The sequence below is a fragment of the Carlito syrichta genome, unplaced genomic scaffold, assembly GCF_000164805.1.
Source record: "Carlito syrichta isolate Samal-C Ts95f unplaced genomic scaffold, Tarsius_syrichta-2.0.1 Scaffold303673, whole genome shotgun sequence".
NCBI lineage: Eukaryota > Metazoa > Chordata > Mammalia > Primates > Tarsiidae > Carlito > Carlito syrichta.
Genome location: NW_007247769.1, coordinates 233,249 through 252,049, shown reverse-complemented (window position 1 = coordinate 252,049; position 18,801 = coordinate 233,249). Strand labels below are relative to the sequence as shown.

Below are 18,801 nucleotides of genomic sequence, written 5' to 3'. Positions count from 1 at the left end.
TGCAAAAACAGAAAATATACTGACCTGAGGCCCTGGACACCCCAGGAGCAGCCTGGCCTCCAGACCTGCTAAAATAGAGTATTGAGGATAGAGCCCAGAAGGTTTGGAATCTACTGGAAGTGCAGTGACAAAAGGGAGTTTTCGAGTTACTCAGAACTGGGCTCATGCCATGATTTGCAGCTAGCCAGCTGGGTGACTATGTGCAAGTTGCTAAACCTCTCTGAGTCTCACCTTGCAATCATACATATTTTTGCTTCAGGGTGGCTTTATGAATCCTTTCCAGAGCAAGGCAGCCTGCAAATCATGCATCTAGAAAGCTGGGACCCTGCCTATGACTTACTCAGAATCATAACCTGGCATGTGGTAGGATGATGCCTGGAGTCACTTATTCATCTATCAACAAATATTTATTGAGCTCCTGCTATGTATAGGTACTGCACTCAGCCCTGATGAGATAAGACTACAAAACAACTCAGCCTGTAATCCCAGCACTTTGGGAGGCCAAGGTGCTAGGATTGCCTGAGCCCAGGGTTTGAGGCCAGCCTGGGCAACTTGGTGAGACCTTGTCTCTACAATAAATCACAAAAAATCTAGCCGGGCCTGGTGGTGTGCATCTGAGGTTCCAGTTACTTGGAAGGTGGAGGTGGAATGATTGCCTAAGCCCAGCAGGTCGAGGCTGCAGTGGCCGTGAGTGTGCCACTGCACTCCAGCCTCAGTGACAAGAGTGAGACTCCAACTCAAGAAAACAAACAAATAAACAAACAAAACAAGGTCCGTCCTTTGCCCTCATGCAGAAAGACAGGTATAAAACAGACAAAAGGTCATTCACAATCATCTCTTAAGTTGCAGTGGCAATGGAGCAGAGCATTGTGTCATGGAGAGCAAGAGGCATGCTCATGGAACCATCTGAGCAGTCAAGAAGGGCTTCTTTGAGGAGGCGACCATTCCATGGGACCTGAAGTTACAGTAGGACTTGCCAGATGAAAAAGAGGAACCATGAGCACTTCCTGGTTTGAGTTCTGCCTGCAGGACCCTTTCCTCTCTCCTTGTGACAGCTCTTTCTGGAGGGAAATCAAGATGATTGATTTGACAGCTGCGCTACATGGAATCCATATGATCTCAGTGAGTGTGCAGGCATGGAAATGCAGACGGTTGTATCACCAAGGCCCGACCACAGGCCAGGAAGGGTACTATATGCTTCCTATAATTATCTCATCAGATCCCCTAGTAGGCCTGCATGTGGGGCCTAGCACTATCCCCATCTAACAGGTGAGGAAGCTGAGGCTCAAAGAGGGGAATAGCTTACCACCTAAGTAGGGTCACAGAGCTAATAAGTAGTAGAGCCAGCAACCAAGCCCAGTCAAGGTGACCTCTTGTGCCCCTAGGCTGAGGCTGCCATGCCCCACCTATGACACTGTCTTTAGAACCCACTCAAGGGGTCAACTTTTCTCTGTAGAGAAGGTTACTTGGAAGTTACCTGAGAGAGAGTTGGCTTGGATGAAACTATACAAAATCGGGGTTGAAAGGCAACAGACCTGGAATCTTGCTTAGACAACCCCAGGATACTTGGGGTCATCACTCCCTCTCCGGGCCTCAGCTACCCTGTCTGCAGATGAAGAGCTTGGACAAGGCCAGCGGCTTTCCAAAACTCTTCCTCTGGGTTTTCACAGAGCTGCCTTGGGTGGGTACTGGCCTTCCCAGCAAGCTTTTGTTAGAAGACAGTCTCTGTGACTGTGACAGCCATGATGCATGAAGGTGACGGTGAAGAGCTTTTTTCCTTTAACATCACTCACTTTTGAGTCAGTTTCCATTTCTGGGTCTCACACATGCTGAGAGCTAGGCGTGAAGGATCCACACAGGTCTCTGCCTGAGGATCTGCTAGGTCAGGGATGGAGAGAGCACAGAGCCACCACCCACAATAACAAAGTGCCTTGGGTTTTTTCCTAGCCTGGGCAGGGGCTCAGGACAAAGGGAGAGTAAGGCCAAGCTAGCATTTGAACCCAGGATTCTTGGCACACAAAGCCACATTCTTTCCCCGTTCCACCTGCATCAGGTGGGTTGATGGAGGTATTAAGACAATGGCCATTTTATAGAGTAAAAAGAAATAGGTAAGCCCCGGGGGAGTGGTAGAGCTGCAGGGGCAAAAGCAATAGGAAAGGCAGGAACTAGATCATCACACAGAAGCAGGAGACCAGGACAGAATCCACAGCCAACTTGGATCTGAGTTCTTCAAGCTATTGAGCAAGAGCTCCCAATGGTGGCAGTCAAGGTCATGCTGCAGAGGAAGGGACAACCTCACAGACACACCCAGAATCATGTTTTACCAGCTCTCTTGAGCTGTCACAACTTTCTTGAGACTTTAAGCCAATCGAGCTGACACCTAAAATTAATCACTACCCCAGCTCAGAAGTCACACCAATGACACCAGTTTCACTGGCCTACTGTCATTTATTTGTCGGTAATAGTAACAATACTACCTGTGACAATCGCTAATGTTTATTGAGCACCTTGTTAGTCAGGAGAGTCTGAGCTATGCTGCAGTAATAAATAACTCCACCACCTCAGTGACTTAAAGTTTTGTTTCTTGTTCACACAGTATCTACAACAGACCCGACAGTGTTCCAGATGAGTGTTCTCCATGTGGTGACTCAGCCACTCGGATGACAGGTTCTTCACCGACCAAGGCTGCACCATCTGCAGTCCACGACCTTCTCAGTCACTGCAGCAAGAAAGAGAGATTATGAATGATGCACAGGCTTCTCACTACCGACATTAGTCAGGGCTTTCCGGAGAAAGAGTCAGTGGGAAATATATAGATGTACATGAAGAGATGTATTATGGGAATTAGCTCGTGGGAGCATGAAGGCCAAGAAGTCTCATGAACCACAGTCTACAAGGTGGAGAACAGGAAAGCCAGTGGTCTAATTCAGTCTGAGCGCAAAGGCCTGAGAACCAGGAGCTCCAATGTCCAAGAACTGAAGATGGATGTCCCAGCCCAACAAGGGAGAGGGAATTCACCCTTCCTCCTCCTCTTTGTTCTATTTGAACTCTCAACAGATTGGATGATGCTCACCCACATCTTTACTCAGTCTACAGATTCAAATGCTAATTTCTTCTGGAAACATCCTCACAGACACACTCAGAATCACATTTTGCCAGCTATCTGGGCATGCCTTAGACCAGTCAGGTTGACACCTAAAATTTACTGTCACCACCCCAGCACAAAGAAGTGACACCGATAACACCAAGTTCATTGGCCTGAACCTGGCACTTGGTCCACTCAACTTCATGGGTAAGTGAGGCAGGGTAAGAAGGGCTGTCTTCCATGTGACTAGAAGAGTGAGAATCAGATATGGCTGAAGGTGCTAGTGATGTCTACCTCAAACACTATCTCTTTGCCCGGCACTGATGTAGTACTTTACATAGATTATTAAACTGACTCTATAACAACCTGTATTACAAATAAGGAAGTGGAGACACAGAGAGAACGAACAGAAAGAACCTACCCAAAGTCACACAGCTAGTAATGGAAGAGTAGTCATTCAAGCCCAGGTGACCAGGTTGCTAAAGTCTCTCTCCTCCTCCTCTCAGACTCTCAGAGGTCATCGGTGCAACAACACTTTGGAGACAGGCAATCCATTGTCACAGTACATCCTTCAATCATCCCATTATGGGCATCCATGTCCTCTCAGCATTAGGAAAATGAAAGGGGAGCACCATGCTTCTTAGTGACCAGGGCCATCCTCAGCCCTTTTGGGAGAAGTCAACAGAAAAAAATGTTTCTCAATGAGAAAAGGAAGTAGGTTTCAGGGAGGGGCAAGCCTGAGTGACTTATGTAGCCAATAGCGGGAGCTAGAGTGAGAGAGAGAGGAGAGAGAATGAGAACAAGAGCCAGAGCAGGAGCAAGAGGGAGGGAGGAAGGGAGGAAGGGGGAGAGAAAGAAGAGAGAAGGAGGGAAAGAGAGAGGAGATGGGGGAGAGAAGGGGGAGAGAAGAGAGAGAATGAGAACAAGAGTGAGAGTGAGAGCGAAAGTAGAGAGAGGGAGGGAGGGAGAGGGAGAAGGAGGGAAAGAGAGAGGAGAGATACAGAGACAGAGAGAGGAAGGGGGAGAAAGAGGAGAGAGCGAGGGAGAAGGAAACAGAGAGAGAAAGGGAAAGAGAGGGGAAAGAGAAGGAGAGAGGCAGGGAGGGAAAGAGAGAGAGAGATCCCCAGAAACCATGCAGCCTTTCCCAGAATGCTTCAATCACAAATGCCAAGTGCAGGAGGTTGTAAACAGATCATCACTGTGGTCTAACCTATGTGTTGGGGTCTGAGACTCCCAATTCATGGCAGGAGAAACAATAATAACCATTGACTAGCATATCCAGGTTCATTGACTTGAAAGGTCGCATATTGATGGACAAAAAGCCAAGGTCAATATTTGATTTTGAGGAACAATGAATCTTAATATCCATGGAAAGAAGCCATCGATGCAGGTGCTGTTAGGCAGGGTCAGAGCCACCCTCACAACAGGGCCATCATGTCTCCACTACAGTCGTTAAAGGCACTTGAGTGAGGAAAATTGGAAAGGAGCCTGAGTATAGCAGTCTTTAGGTAGCTCTGGGTGGGTGGGTCCTTTGAGCGAAGACCACAAGAAAGAGATGCGCATACTGTTTTCAGAAGACTGCCCAGAAGAGTGCCAGTTCTGCCCCTAGTCATGCAATGAAAGGAAAATCTGCCCTGTGCCCTTCCCCTCTACCCACTCCCCCAATCTTCTAGTGTTGGAGACTTGCCTCCACTTTCCCCAAATCAGGATACTGTGGAATTTCCCCTTATCTGCCTTCTGACTCTATTCACTAATCCTTCAACGTCTTACTATTTATCTCCCAGGAAAAGCAAGTCCATGAATCCAGAGCTACCAATATCTGCCCTGGAAAGGGCTTGCTCCAGCCTCCAGCCTCTCTGGTCTCTGTTCCATGCCCTGCCCCCACCTTGTCTCCCACTTCACTGGAGCCACCCAGACCCGTTGCCACCGCCGACCCTCTGGGGTTTACTTATGCTGTGATTGCTGCCCCCACCCCTCTCTGCCAGCATCCCTTCCCCTGGGGAGAGTCCACTAACCCTAGAACTCCCTATTAGACATTGGCTTCTCTGTAAAGCCCTCTCTGCCCCTCACCAGGCAGAATGGGGCATCTCCTTCTTTCCACCCCACACTGCTCCATCCCTTTCACAGCACATGCTGCATCCTTTGGACCATTTTGCTCATTTATCCACTGGATTTCATTTTCCTGTGATTGAACTCTTCAAGAGCAAGGGCAAGTCTTACTTAACTCTGTGTCCCCATTGCTTGGCCTGGTGAAGACTCAGCGCATTTGCAGAATGAATGGCTGGACAGTGGAAAGAACAAACATTCCCGTAGGAAACTCAGAACAGAGTCTGGGCCAGAGCCTGGAGGGTGCAAGGGGGGCCTCCAGAGACTGGGAAAGAGAGGACTCCTGAGTAGGGGAGAGGCAGTGAGCACAGGAGGTGGAGCTTCACACAGCATCCTCGCTGGCTCCTCGTCCTCGCTGGCGGCTGCCCTGCCGGTATTAATCAAGGCCTGAGCTCGTGGAAATATCAGTCCACTGTGTTCTATTCAAGTTCCCTGGAACTAAATTATGTTGTCAGGATTGGACAGAGCAGGAATGGAAAAGACCAGCCTGGATGACATGGGGCTGTTAAAAGGAGATGAATGAGCCCAGTGGTTTCCATTCAATTTTTCAAGGTTTCCCAAGGCAAGTCTGACAAATACCACCTTATAACTCCCAGGCACCCTGCGCAGTACCCTCCACACTTTCATTTTTTTTTCTGCCCATCAGATCAGAAAGACAAGGGATTCTTCTTTACGTCTTGCAAGTGGGGAAATGGAGAAACTGGAGTATGGGGTGCACTTTGACCAAGGTCAAGATCAGGCCAAGGTCGGGCTATAAATCAATGACATAATCAACAGGGCAAACTCTGAGTTCATAGTGCAATGGTCTCTCCATTATTCCCAACTGCACAGCTTCCTCTGTAAAATGGAGGTGACCAGACCTGTCTCTCAGGGTTGCTACAAGGTGTCAGGGAGACAATACACCTGAAAGCACGTGTAACTGGAATGGTGCTATTCATTCATTCATTCGTCATTCATTTATTCAGTCAATATTTACACCGAACATACAATATCCCAAGTCGTGTTAGCTCTTCTTATTTAAGGGCTGTTGCAAGGGCATAGAGAGAGGCTGGGAACTAGAATTCACAGCCTTGCCACTTGGCAGCTGTTTGATATTGGGGCAGACATGAAGTGTTTCTGATCCTCTTCACAAGGTGGTCATCAGGACTGAATTTGTCAACAACAGGAGCACTTAGCACAGTCTCTTGAAGGGAGTAAGTTATAAACAAGAACTTACTGCATTTAAATGTGTCTTCCCACAAAAGAATGGGTGACTCTTCCCTCCCTGTAGGAGGAGCATCCCTGCAAAATGGACGCTTGTGCAGGCTTCCGGCTCTGCAGCGTGCTGGCGTTGAGTGCATCTCACAACCCAGTGGTGAGTAAGCCTTAGCTGTAAACAAAGGACTAATTAAATTAGCATAAATGATTTTATGTAAATTAAAAATCCACGTTATGACTTTTTATTGGTAGTGGCATCAAATCTTGCCACTTGCACATGCTTGTTTAAAATTAATATGCATAAATGCTCCAAATATTGTATTATTAATAATGATAATAATGTTGATGACGATGATAATAATAAACACATTCCCATAACAATGGCTCCCAGCTGGCTTTGAAATCTCAGCAGGGAGTGTGCTGAGAGTCACAGCATCGCAGAAAAACATGGCCCCTTCCTAACCTCTCCAGCCCTCCCCCATGGCACCATTTTGATGTGTTTACTGGGTTCAGCTAACTGATGACCTCTTCAAATTCCTCCCAACTTTCAGACCTTCCTCAAGGCCACTTCTATGAATCAGTCTGAATAACCTGAACTATAGAGATCTTTCCATCCTTTCAATTTCTGAAGCAACTTTGCCCCATCACTCTTTTCCACCTATTATCTCCTTGGACTCACCTCAAATCTGTGAGGTAGATGGCAGGTATATTTATGATTTCCATTGTATAGATGAGCTAGTGAAAATCAGAGAGTAGAAGCTGCCCAAGGTCACATAACTAGGAAATTACAGAGCCAGGACTAAAGTTCTTCTGACTCACGTGTCCCTGAAGCGCCTAGACAAGAATCTGGCATGCTCATAGCAGATAATTATCAGCGCCTACTAGGGAGGAAAGGAGGAAGAAAAATGTGAATAAAAGAATGAGTGAGTGAAAAGTTTGCAGAATGAGGTCTATACAATCATGAACTTCCCTCTTCCTTAGTATCTATTCAAGAGTCAATTTACGAATGAATCTGCAAGTGTTTGATTCTGAAGGAACTGACCACACATTAACAAGCTAATGAGTCTAAGCTATATGCAAACCCATCCATGTGGCTCAAGGGAAGTCATACCCGGGCAGTCCCTCAACCCACAGAGAATCTTTGTGATAACTTGAGAATGGTATCAAACTCGCCAGCATAAGCAGGTTTAGTAAGCCTAGCTAGAGCTGGCTTCAGCCACTTAGCCTGGTGTCAACCCACACAACCATACATGGTGGCCCTGGATTTACTAAAAACTTTGAAAAATTAAGAGATTGAGCACCAACACCACTTCCCTCAGAGTTCCATGATGTCACTCTTTCTTCTTATGAGAGCAGAGACTGCCTGTCTGGAGGGATGTGTGTGTGTGTGTGTGTGTGTGTGTGTGTGTGTGTGTGTGTGTGTGTACACATATATGTATATATTCCACCTGACTGTGAGGTTCTCCATGCTACAGAAACTACTACAGGAATTACAGGAAAAAATTAGTTTCTGAGTCAGGTCAACTTGTATTTGAGTTCTACTCCCACCATTACCATGGATAGAATTCTGGGGATCCCTGAACTTAGGTGGAAAAATGGCATTTTTCAATCACAAATGGAGGCAACAAACCACCATTTGTATTCAAGTAATATTGGCACTACTTGAAATTTGTGTCACCTATAGAACTCACAGTCATTTTCCCATTCCATTAAAGTTGTTGCAGATATCTCAAAATATTGAATACAACAGAGGTCAGCAAACTTTTTTCTGCAGGGTCCAGACAGTAAGTGTTTTAAGCATCATGGTCCAGGCAATCTCCACTGCAACAACTCCCCTCCAATGTTGTAGCTCTAAAGCAGACATAGGCAATGTGTAAATGAATAGCTATGGCTATGTTCAAATAAGACTTTATTTGCAAATTAGGTAGCCATCCCAGATCATAGATTGCTGATTCCTGATATAACAAGTCAGTACTTTAAAATTACAATGTTAGTAGTCTTGTGTTATTGAATGCCTTATTAAAGAAGAGCATATATTATTACATCAGACGTAGTAGTATTTTTTAAATTGCATTTCAATATAACAGGTTGCCTCTGTGATCACACATATTTGTTATGCACTTAAAACCATTATTCTGAGATGGGGTATGTGGCCTTCACCAGTCTACCAAGAAAGTCCTTGACCCTCCCGGAAGGTGAAGATCCCCTGTTTACTCCATCTGTCTCAACTTCAGTTTCTTTACTGCAGACTGGTAAAGGTAATCATAATATTATCCATTACAAGAATTCAGTGTGTTTATGAATGTAGAAGTGCTGTGTTAACTAGAAATAACTATAGAGATTTAAAGTATTAACATTTTTGTTTCCCCAGCGCTGCCAACTATAGTCCTCTGTACATAGTAGGTACTGAATAAATGGTTGTTGCAGTCAAGGTAGTTGAGCCAAAAGCTTGGCATTCCTTATTGAGAAATATATGAGAAGGGAAGGGGTTGGGAGGGAGAGAGAGAAGACAGGGAGAGAGATAGAGGGGGAGTGAGAGAGAGAGAGGAAAAAAAAAAAGAAAGAGAGGGAGAGGGAGATGGAGGGAGGGAAGGAAGGAGAGGGAGGGAGATGGAAAGTGGAAAAGGGAGGGAGAAAGATAGAGGGAGGAAGGGGGATGGAGGGAGGGATTAGGGAGGGAAGAAGAAAGAGAGACTAGAGAATCCTGGTGGCTCTGAGTATTATTCCGCAATTGTCTATGCAGAATTCCTAACCGTCACATTTATTTAGAAATTGCACTGGGGAATGAAAAGAGGAAGGGGGAGAGATGGCTGTGTTTTGAGCAGAGACTTCCTGCTGATGCGGCAGGTTTGAAGAGCACAACTTGCACAGTTTGTGAAAGCACATGAACCTTGAAATAGAAATATGGACCTCTTAATTCATCTCTCCGTTATTTGATAAAGTATAAGGTAAATGAATGCAGAGCATTTTCCCTTTAATTACACAAGGAGAGACGGGGCGGGGGATGAGAGGTGGGGAGCAGGGGATAGCGGGTGAGAGACCACAGTGGAGCCCCATGCTTCCAAAGCAATGAGACAGAACCGCTGCTCTGAGGTCTCAGCGCTGGGGAAAGAGGCTGGAGCCCGGGCTACAATAACAACCCCAGAGCTAGGGGCTCCCAGTCGGAATGCATTCTCAGGCCAGCAGGGATCAGGACCGCTGGCTTCTGAGGACCAGCAGTTCAAGTGAGAAAACAAGTCTGAAACACTTCAAGTGGCATCAGTATTGCCACATGGTTAGGACCGTGAGTCCCAGCCCTGGCTGTTCCCCTGGACAGGGCCTCTCTGAGTCTCACTCCATTGTCACTACTGGCATCCACCATATATTTTCAGCTTTGCCCTTACAAAGCTGGCCCTCTCATGGAAGTGGAGTATGCAAATAAGCCCCCAAGTACATCAGATGGGGGCCTTGTCTAAACCCCTCCTTTCCCCTCTCTCTAGGCTTTCCTGCTACCTGTCCCCTTTAGACCCTCGCAGACAGTTGGTCATGCCAGTGAGAGTGGCCTGAGGCACAAGCAATCTGTGTAGAGGCATTTCAGTCATGGCATTACGTTGTTCAATGTTCTTAAAGCCCTGGTAATATATTCCAGGCTGCTGAGAAACCCACCTTTTATTCATTTTGATTATGATTTTTAAATTGAAAATTGTGCTGGGTAACATGTTAGAGGATAGCTCCTATAATTGCTAGAAGGTCAGAGTTTGTAATGGGTTGAATAGTCTTCCCACCCCAAATTCATATGCCGAGGTTCTAACCCCCAGCCCTGAGATTGGGGCCCTATTTGGAAATAGGGTGATTGCACGTGTAAATAATTACAATGAGGTTCTATTTAGGGTCGTTGATCTCCGATCCAATATGACTGGTGTCTTTTTTATAATGGGAAACTTGAACACAGACATGGAAAAACAGGAGCACACTCTGTGCAGATGGAGACAGAGACTGCAGTTACATGTCTACAAACCAAGATTACAGTCGACCATCACAGCTGGAAGAGAGGTCTCCTCAGAGCCCTAACATGGCCCCAGCCCTGCCAACACCTTGATTGTGGACTTCTGGACAAGACTGTGAGCCAATCTATGCCCATTGTCTAAGCCACTGGCTTGTAATATTTTGTTACGGCAACCCCACCAGAGCTATATCAGCTTCTAATTTGGTTTCCACCTGCTGGATGACTTGGGTAAGTTCCCTCTCTGGGCCTTCATAGGAGAGGCAGCACAGCCCATGAACGACAGGGAGGGCTACAGGGATGAGGAGGGCCTGCCCACCCAGCCTTGGATCCTAGCTTTGCCACTTACTTGCTGTGTAATCTTAGACAAATTCCTAAACTTCTCTGTACCTCAATTTAAAAAAAAAAAAGACTAAGTGGTCTCTAAATGGCCTTCCAGCTCAAAATATTCCACATCAGATATAAAAGACATTGTTAAGAGTTTAGCAGGACCGGGCACGGTGGCTCCAGCCTGTAATCTCAGCACTTTGGGGGCCGAGGCGAGAGGATTGCCTGAACTGAGGGGTTCGAGACCAGCCTGGGCACTTGGTGAGACCTTATCTCTAAAAATAAATAAATAAATAAGCCGGGAGTGGTAGCATGCACCTGTAGTTCCAGCTACTTGGAAGGCTGAGGCTGAAGGATCGCCTGAGCCCAGCAGGTCGAGGCTGCAGCAGCTGTGAACCTGCCACTGCACTCCAGTCTGGGTGACAGAGTGAGACTCCAACTCAAAAAAAAAGAAAAAAAAAGTTTAGCAGGAGGGATCTTTGCAAGAGGGCCCTTCTGGTCAGACATGGACATAAAGGGCCCTTTAGCAGAGTATGCAATATGAATGGCTGTGACAGGTGGGGCCAGAAGATCTTTATGTTGAGATGGCAAATTTCCATCTTGATGGGACATCTGTGACCCTCTAGAATCACTGAACCCTTCATGATGTAGAAGGGCCCGCACTGGTGAATCCTGCTCCCAGTGTGGGACTGCCAGAATGCAGGAGGACCCCCACCATGGTGTCATGAAGCCCAGGACTTACTGTGTCTTGCTGACCATGTGAGGAGGAGCAAGGCCACCATCTCTGCACCAAGAGGCAGAGCAAAGGAAACCAACTTGATGACTCAAAGTGTTTTCTTGTCCAGTTCATTTTTATTACAATACAATAAAAAAAAACTCAAAATAAATATTCTGTCATTCTAAGTACTCCATGTCTGTCCTGAATCAAGCAGTGGCTTCAATTCCAGACCCTTTGAAGGCCTGCAGATGTCCTGCCCACTCCCCTGCTTTGGTCTCCAGAAGAGCCAGCACCCTCCCATCTCTCCCCATAGGCTGGACGGCCATGCAAAATTAAAAACTTCATGAGTTTTTTCAACATTCACTGTCAACTCATGGAGGGACTTGTCAAGACCGATTCTTAGTGTTGTGTTAGGAGTATCATGTGTTCCTATTTCTCTGTGAGGAAAAAAAAAGAGAGAAGGAAAATAAATAAATGCCAGCAACAACACAACATGCCCAGCAAAAATGTCAGCTGTTCCTGGCCCGAGGCTAAGGAAGCCTCAGCCATGGGCTGTCTGGTGCCTGGCCCTGGACTGAGTGCTTTGTGGAGATGGCGGAACAGACATGGCAACACACAAGGCTGGCCCGTAGAGCCAGATGGATCGCCCTCTCACAGCCCCACTTGAGCCGTGCTCGACCTGTGCTTCCGGCTAACAGCAACCGAAATCGGATGGTTCTAGGGAAGAAGACCATCTGCCAGAAACCAGCCAACTCACAAGCAATGACTGCTTGGTGGGGAAACTGAGGGCAAGCTGACACTCTGTACCTGTATCTGTATGCAGCTGTTGGGTGCTTGGCCAATCCTATAGAGATCATGAGCCGGTTTTTTGTGAATAAACAACACAGTAAGCCCCCACTCTGCGCCAGGTACTGTTGTTGGGGTTAGGGACACAAGCATAAATCAGTCAACAAAACAACCAACTCCCCTGCCCTCATGGAGCTCAGATTCTAACAGAGTGATGGTGGCAAGTAACAATACAATTTACAGAATTGTGACACTTGTTATGAGGACTCTGCCACCAGCTTACGATGTGACTTACAATGTCACCACCCTTCTGGGCTTTAGTTGGCTTATCTGTAAACTGAGGCAAAGAGGCCAGTATTCTCTTGAGAAGACACTGGTTCATTCTTCAACTAACTTAGTGACTTGGAGCAAATTACCTAACCTCTATGTGCCACAGTTGCTTCATGTAAGTGTTGGGGAAACGACCGAAGTCATACAGAAAGATCCCTTTGCAGCCTTAGTAAGTGTTACAATTGTCTAAAGAAGGTGGGGCAAGGTAAGCTTGCTCCTCCCCCTACTGTCTCATCTGGACAGGTGTTCTTCTTGCCACAGAGCTCAGGTACTACAGATCTCTGCCTCTCCAGGGCTTGGCCTCTCTCCCCCATCTCCCAACACGGCCTGAGTTGCCTGTTTCTCCATACACCTCCTCACACTCTGCTGCAGGAAGTGACTCCTCCAAAGAGGTGAAATGCAAGTTACCAGCTTGCTCCGGGGTCAGCCAGACCAGGTGGGAATCCAGGTTTGGCCACTTAATAGCCAGGTGACTTTGGACCAGTCCCTTAACCACTGTAGAGAACTGAAGTAGAGCCAGTTCCTACCTCATGGGGCTGTTGTGAGGATTAAGCCAGAAAGTGAGCCAGAGTCCTTGGGATGGAGACATGGGAAGAGGGCCAACAGATGCTATCAACAGTGCTAACAAGCTCCTCAAGAGACCCATGGCAGAGAAGAAACATGTGTCTCCAGGCACTGCTTTATTTTGTTTTATTTTTTTGAGCTGGAGTCTCACTCCATTGCCCAGGCTGGAGTGCAGTGGCACGCTCATAGCCACCCCAGCGTTGACCAGCTGGGCTCTGGCGATCCTTCCACCTCAGCCTTCCAAGTAGTCAGAATTACAGGCACACGCTATAATGCCTGACTAATTTTTCCATTTATTGTAGATACCAGGTCTCACCAAGTTGCCCGGGCTCTTCTTGAACCTGTGGGCTCAGGCAATCCCCTCACCTTGGCCTCCCAAAGTGTTGGGATTACAGGTTTGAGCCACCGTGCCTGGCCCTAGGCAGTGTTAGACAGTCTTCTCTGTCCCACTCAAGAAAGGAGACAGCAACCCCAGAATGCCTGGAGCAGTCGATTAACATTTCAGTAACAACCTGAATGAGAGCATGGAAGATGAGCTTATCAAATTTAAGGTTGATGTGAATTTGAAAGGAGAGATAAATGAATTCAGTGAAAGTCTAATCCAAAAGTCTTTCAACAGGTAAGAATGAGAAGGGGTAGCCAAGAAGATGGAACTGAACAGAAGAATCCAAGTCCTATTCTCAGCGCCCCATAAGCTGGCTGCTCATGCTTGATAAGGGACACACAGCAGCGCGGCTTAGAAAAGGCACAGGTTGTTGATCAAGAGTGACTTTAGAAAGGTCAACTGTATGGCCTGGCTCCAAATATGATATCGCTAACTTAGGCCACATTAATAAATGTATAAGGTCTACAATAAGGGAGATGGGAGTCTTCTATTTCACCTGGGAAAAAATCAGAGCACTGTTTCAACTCTGAAAACTGTTTGTCACAAGGGTTGCTGATATCTTAGAACATGACCAGAGAACAGATGTCAGGGATCACAGACTCATACTGTTATAGGATGAGCTCACCAGGAAACAGACTCTGAGCTAGAGGTTTCTGTACTGGACGTTTATTAGGGAGTGCTCTCAGAAACAACCCCTGTGAAAGGGAAGGAAGAAAGTTAGATGGAGGGCCACCTCTGAGTGGGACCCAATTCATCCCTAGATATCAAGTCAACACAACCATGAGCAGAGCTTGGCTTATTTTTTTTTTTACTCCATCAGCTTGTCTGAAGGGACCCTACCCATGCAGGCATAGGTGAGAGCCGACCAACAGTGGTAGCTGATATGGGGCTTAGGGCTTTCTTGGGCAACCTACTGGTGCCATATGGCTCTGTTCATGCCTGATCCCAGAGGTACCACTTCCATGTTACTGCTGGCATCGTCTGCTCTTGTGACTTCATGCTCCATGAATCCGCCTCATGCTGGACAATTTTGGCTTTCTGGTCTGTGTTGAAGTTGCAACGATGGCTTCATCTAACTTCTGGGGAACCCAGGAACTGGCATGGCCCCTCAAAATCATCCTGGATTGAGATGAGTGGGGCGGACCTTTGTGCCTCATGTCACTTAGTCCTTGGAGGAGGGCTGCTCCTGGAAGGAAGGCATGACCCTGGACAAGGTGGCCCCCTTCGGCCTTTTGCAGCTCCTGGGGAGAGAGGTTGCTGGGAACTGGGACTGGGTAGAAGGGACTTGAGAGCAAGCTGGGATTCAAGCAGCACTTCCAGCACTTCTGGCAGCCCTGGGCATCAGTGCTGAATCCCAAAGGGTAAGCTGGGCGGCGTGTCTCGGCACCAGTTATAGCCTACCCTGACTCATTCGGATCCACTCACTTCATGTAAGTTCCGGGAACAACTTAATCTGACCCCAGGATTCCAGTTGTTTCTTTTCCAGGGAGACCTTCAAGAGGAAGGTTGGAGGGACAACTCCAGTCAGCACTGCTGCAGGAGCACTCTCATGTCCCTCCTCCCTCCCTTCCTTCCTAGTTCCCTTCCATCTCACCAGGTGCCTATGCTGGTCCTGTGACTCTTCCCAGAGTCATCCCCAGGCCTCAACCTGGAGAGTCTGAATCCCTGGCTGCCACCCTCTTCTCAGGCCTACCTCCCAGGTATCTATGCTTCTCAATTTTTTTTAATCAAAATTGTGCAGAAAAGAAGAGGAGACTCCCTAGTGTATGATCTTGGTGCCAAGCATATTTCTACCTGCTATTTTTTGGGTGGCATCTGCCCTACTTGCTCCTGACAACCAGGCCCCTTAACCCAGCCAAGATATGACCTCTCTTCCTTGTCTGCTCGCCTTTCATTATAAGCAGCCAGCCCATAGAGACTGGGTGATGCCATAGCCTCACGTTTAAGGTGAATCTTTCCGTGCCCCTTGGGAAACCAACACTTTAAGTCCATGGAGCCTAGCGCTGTGGAAGAAGGAAGCACAGACTCCTCTGGGAGCAATGGTAACCACAGCTGTTCCTACTTATACCCCTGGTTCCCCATACTTATGCATTCTGCCTTCGGAGAACACAACACCAATAATGCTTATCGATTTAGGGTACATACAACACCCTGGATAAGGATGTCCTGTGCTCACAGCATCTTCTCCAAACTGGTGCCTCAGCTGCCCTCTCTAGGGCCGCCTCCTCACTCTCAGGTTGATACAGCATGTGATAGATCTAGAGGGTCCTCTGGTCTTATGCCCACTCTTGCCCCACCTTCTTTGCAATGAAGTGATTCTCCCGGTCTGATGCAATGTTACATAGGACCCTGGGTTGCTGGAGCAAACACTCCATAAGCCATCAGACAGAGGCACAGGCTGAGATCCTATGGGCAGAAAAGGTAATCCATAGCCAGAATTTATGTCCATTTCAATCAAAATGAGTCACTACACTTTCAGAATGAAAGGGGCTCAACACAATGGACTTGCCACCAGGTGGCCAGTTGGTCTTCTTGGAGGATGGTGCCATATTGGAGTTTCAGTCTTGCTCTATGCTGCTAGCAGGATGGACATTCAACAATGGCAGTATCTAGGTTGGTTTTGATGAGCAGGATGCCTAGGCTGTTCGACCACGTGTAGTCTCTATCCTTGTCCCCCGACTTCCCTATTTATGGGTCCCTTTGTGCCAGCATGAGAACAGAGCCTGTATGACACCAACCATCTGGGCACCTACTGGGTGCCTCTTCCATGGCGGATGATTTCTAATGGGTGCCAACATACAAAGATCTTTCCTCTCCCATTGCTTCATCTGTTTGCCTCTTTCCTGGACCTTCTTATCATTTCCAATCTTTCCCATTCTTGAGCTGTGATCAATGGCTCATCCCAGGAGTCCACATTTGTTCTACCTCAGGCCGTTTCTCTTTCTACACAGAAGTGATTACCAGGTTCCCTGCCTAACTCTCTGCCCACTGAGAGATCTCTCTCCCTTGCTGGTCTTCAGGGCTACCTCTGAGTGGGACCCAATTCACCCCTAGATGGCAGGCGTAGGTGGGAGATGACCGACAGTGGTAGCTGATATAGGGCTTGGGGCCTCCTTCTTGGGCAACCTGCTGGTGCCAGGTGGCTCTGTTCATGCCTGATCCCAAATGTAGCACTTCCATGTTACTGCTAGCATCACCTGCTCTTGTGACTTGGTGTTCCATGAATCCGGCTCACTGGACAGTTTTGGCTTTCTGGTCACTAGATGCTTTATGGCTTGAGGTTCCATCTCTACCAGGGCCCGGTAGCCTGCTAAGAGCTCATTTTGAATAATGTTTGATTCTCTGCTGCAGATGGCATGGCCCTATTCCAGAACCCCAGGGGTCTACGCAGTCATTCTCCTTTTAGAGTTTACTATAAACTCCACATAGATTCTTTTCCTACCACAGATACCTAAAATGCCATGAAGTCTGCTCAGTTGTGTGGCTCCCAGTTCAGGGCTGCTTGCAGGGCACGCTGGGCCTGCTGTTCTCTCTTGCCTGCAAAGCCAGCCGCCTTCCATGCCACTCAACAAATGGGTTGAGGCTGTTTTCTCAGTATACTGCCCACAGAAACCAGAGGGGATCTGCTATGGTTTCAGTGTATCCCTCAAAAGGCGTGTGCTGGAGACTTAATCTCCAATGTGACAGTATTTGGAAGGCGGAGCCAACTGAGAAATGATTAGGGCATGAGGGTTCCTCCCCATGAATGGATTAATGCTGGTATCAGATTAATACCATTATCTCAAGAGTGAGTTCCTTATACAAGGATGAGTCTGACCCCCTCTTGCGCTCACACACTCTCTCCATCTGTTTCCCTCTCTCTTGCCTTTCTGATTTCTGCCCTTGGGTGATGCAGCAAGAAGGACCTCGTCAGATGCCCACTCCTTGATCTTGGACTTCCCAGCAGCCAGAAATGGAAGCAAATTTCTGTTCACTATAAACTGCCCAATCTGTGGTATTTGGTTACAGCAGCACAAGATGGACTCGGGCCCTCTAGGCGCCATACTTCCTTCTTAGTGGCAAAAGGTTTGAAATGAAATAATTCAGCCTTTCTTTGGAGGGGGCGTCCTGACATGCTCAAGAACCCCCAGTTCTTAAAACCATCACGGATGTGGTGGTCCCTAACTCTCTGTGAGCTTTTCTACTGCTCCCTGGAGCACATGTCTTCACTGAGGCCTCCAGCACACTTGCCACTGTCTGCTCATCCAGTTTTATTGACATGACGCCATCCATTCTGCAGACCAATGTCATGTCCTGCTCATTGTCTCGACAGTTCTAGACCTCATGGACTGTATTCAATAGAGGACAGGAGTGTTAACCAACCCTGATGAAAGACCTCACATGGATGCGATTTTCCACCCCCACAAGAATGTGACCTGCTCTGGCACTCCTACCTGATGATGTCAATGGTCAGACACTGTGTCTCACAGCTGTGTTCTTCTGCTTAGCCAGACCACAGTGCTGCAGCCGGGGCCACTATTTAGTCAGACTGTGGTAGGCCGCTCTCACCCTCCATGGTCCATCTCATGTTTATAGACTCTAGCTGGTGAATTAGATGATAAAAGGATGGGAACCGTTCTCCCTGCATTCTTTAGTATCTTAAAGGCAGCACTGATCTCTGCCATTTCTCACCTGGAATGTCATCTTGTTTTTTTACTTTCCATCCTGGCCAGGGGTGGAACTGGGGGAGTTTCAGAGACTTCCACTTGGCTATTTCCTCTGGACTGCTTTATACCTCAGAGTGCAGGGGGTTTGCCAACCACAGGTGTATCCATTACAGTGACACATTCAGGGACTGAGGAAATGTCCCACGGGTGGCTCTAGGGATACTGTGGGCCCACATGAGTCAGATCTGTGCCAGGACTGCATTTATTACCAGCCCCTAGATGTGTCCACTCTAATGGTGGCCATGATGACACCAGTCCCTGCTTATCAAAGACAGTTCTGTATGCATTCCTCAGTACACAAGCCCTAGAAGAACTGGGATGGTCATCACCAGCACCATTACCATGGTGATGCAGGGTCCTCCTCATAAGGACCTGTCCTCTCCTGTGGTCAGTGGGCTGGCTCAGAGTCAAAGCTTGGGCAAAGGATCATGGTTTCTCTCTTTTTCTTTTCTTCTTCTTTTTTTTAAAATCTGAACTGGAGCAACTGCTTTTAGCCTCCTGATCATCCACCTTTGATTTTTTTGTTTTCGTAGCTCAAGTAATACTCTTGTTAGCTTTCCCCAGGATAGGGTGACCAGTTTGGGGGGCACTTTCTCAGTTTTAGCACTGGAAGTT

General features: G+C 47.5%; 1 long non-coding RNA gene across 1 annotated transcript in view; it reads right to left on the bottom strand.

Moving 5' to 3' along the window:
* Window positions 1–2,488: 2,488 nt before the first annotated feature.
* LOC110595722 overlaps window positions 2,489–18,801 on the bottom strand; it is a 229,512-nt gene continuing 213,199 nt past the window's right edge. Inside the window, exon 3 of the long non-coding RNA XR_002482017.1 lies at window positions 2,489–2,719. This is a non-coding gene — a long non-coding RNA (uncharacterized LOC110595722). The remainder of the gene's footprint in view (window positions 2,720–18,801) is intronic.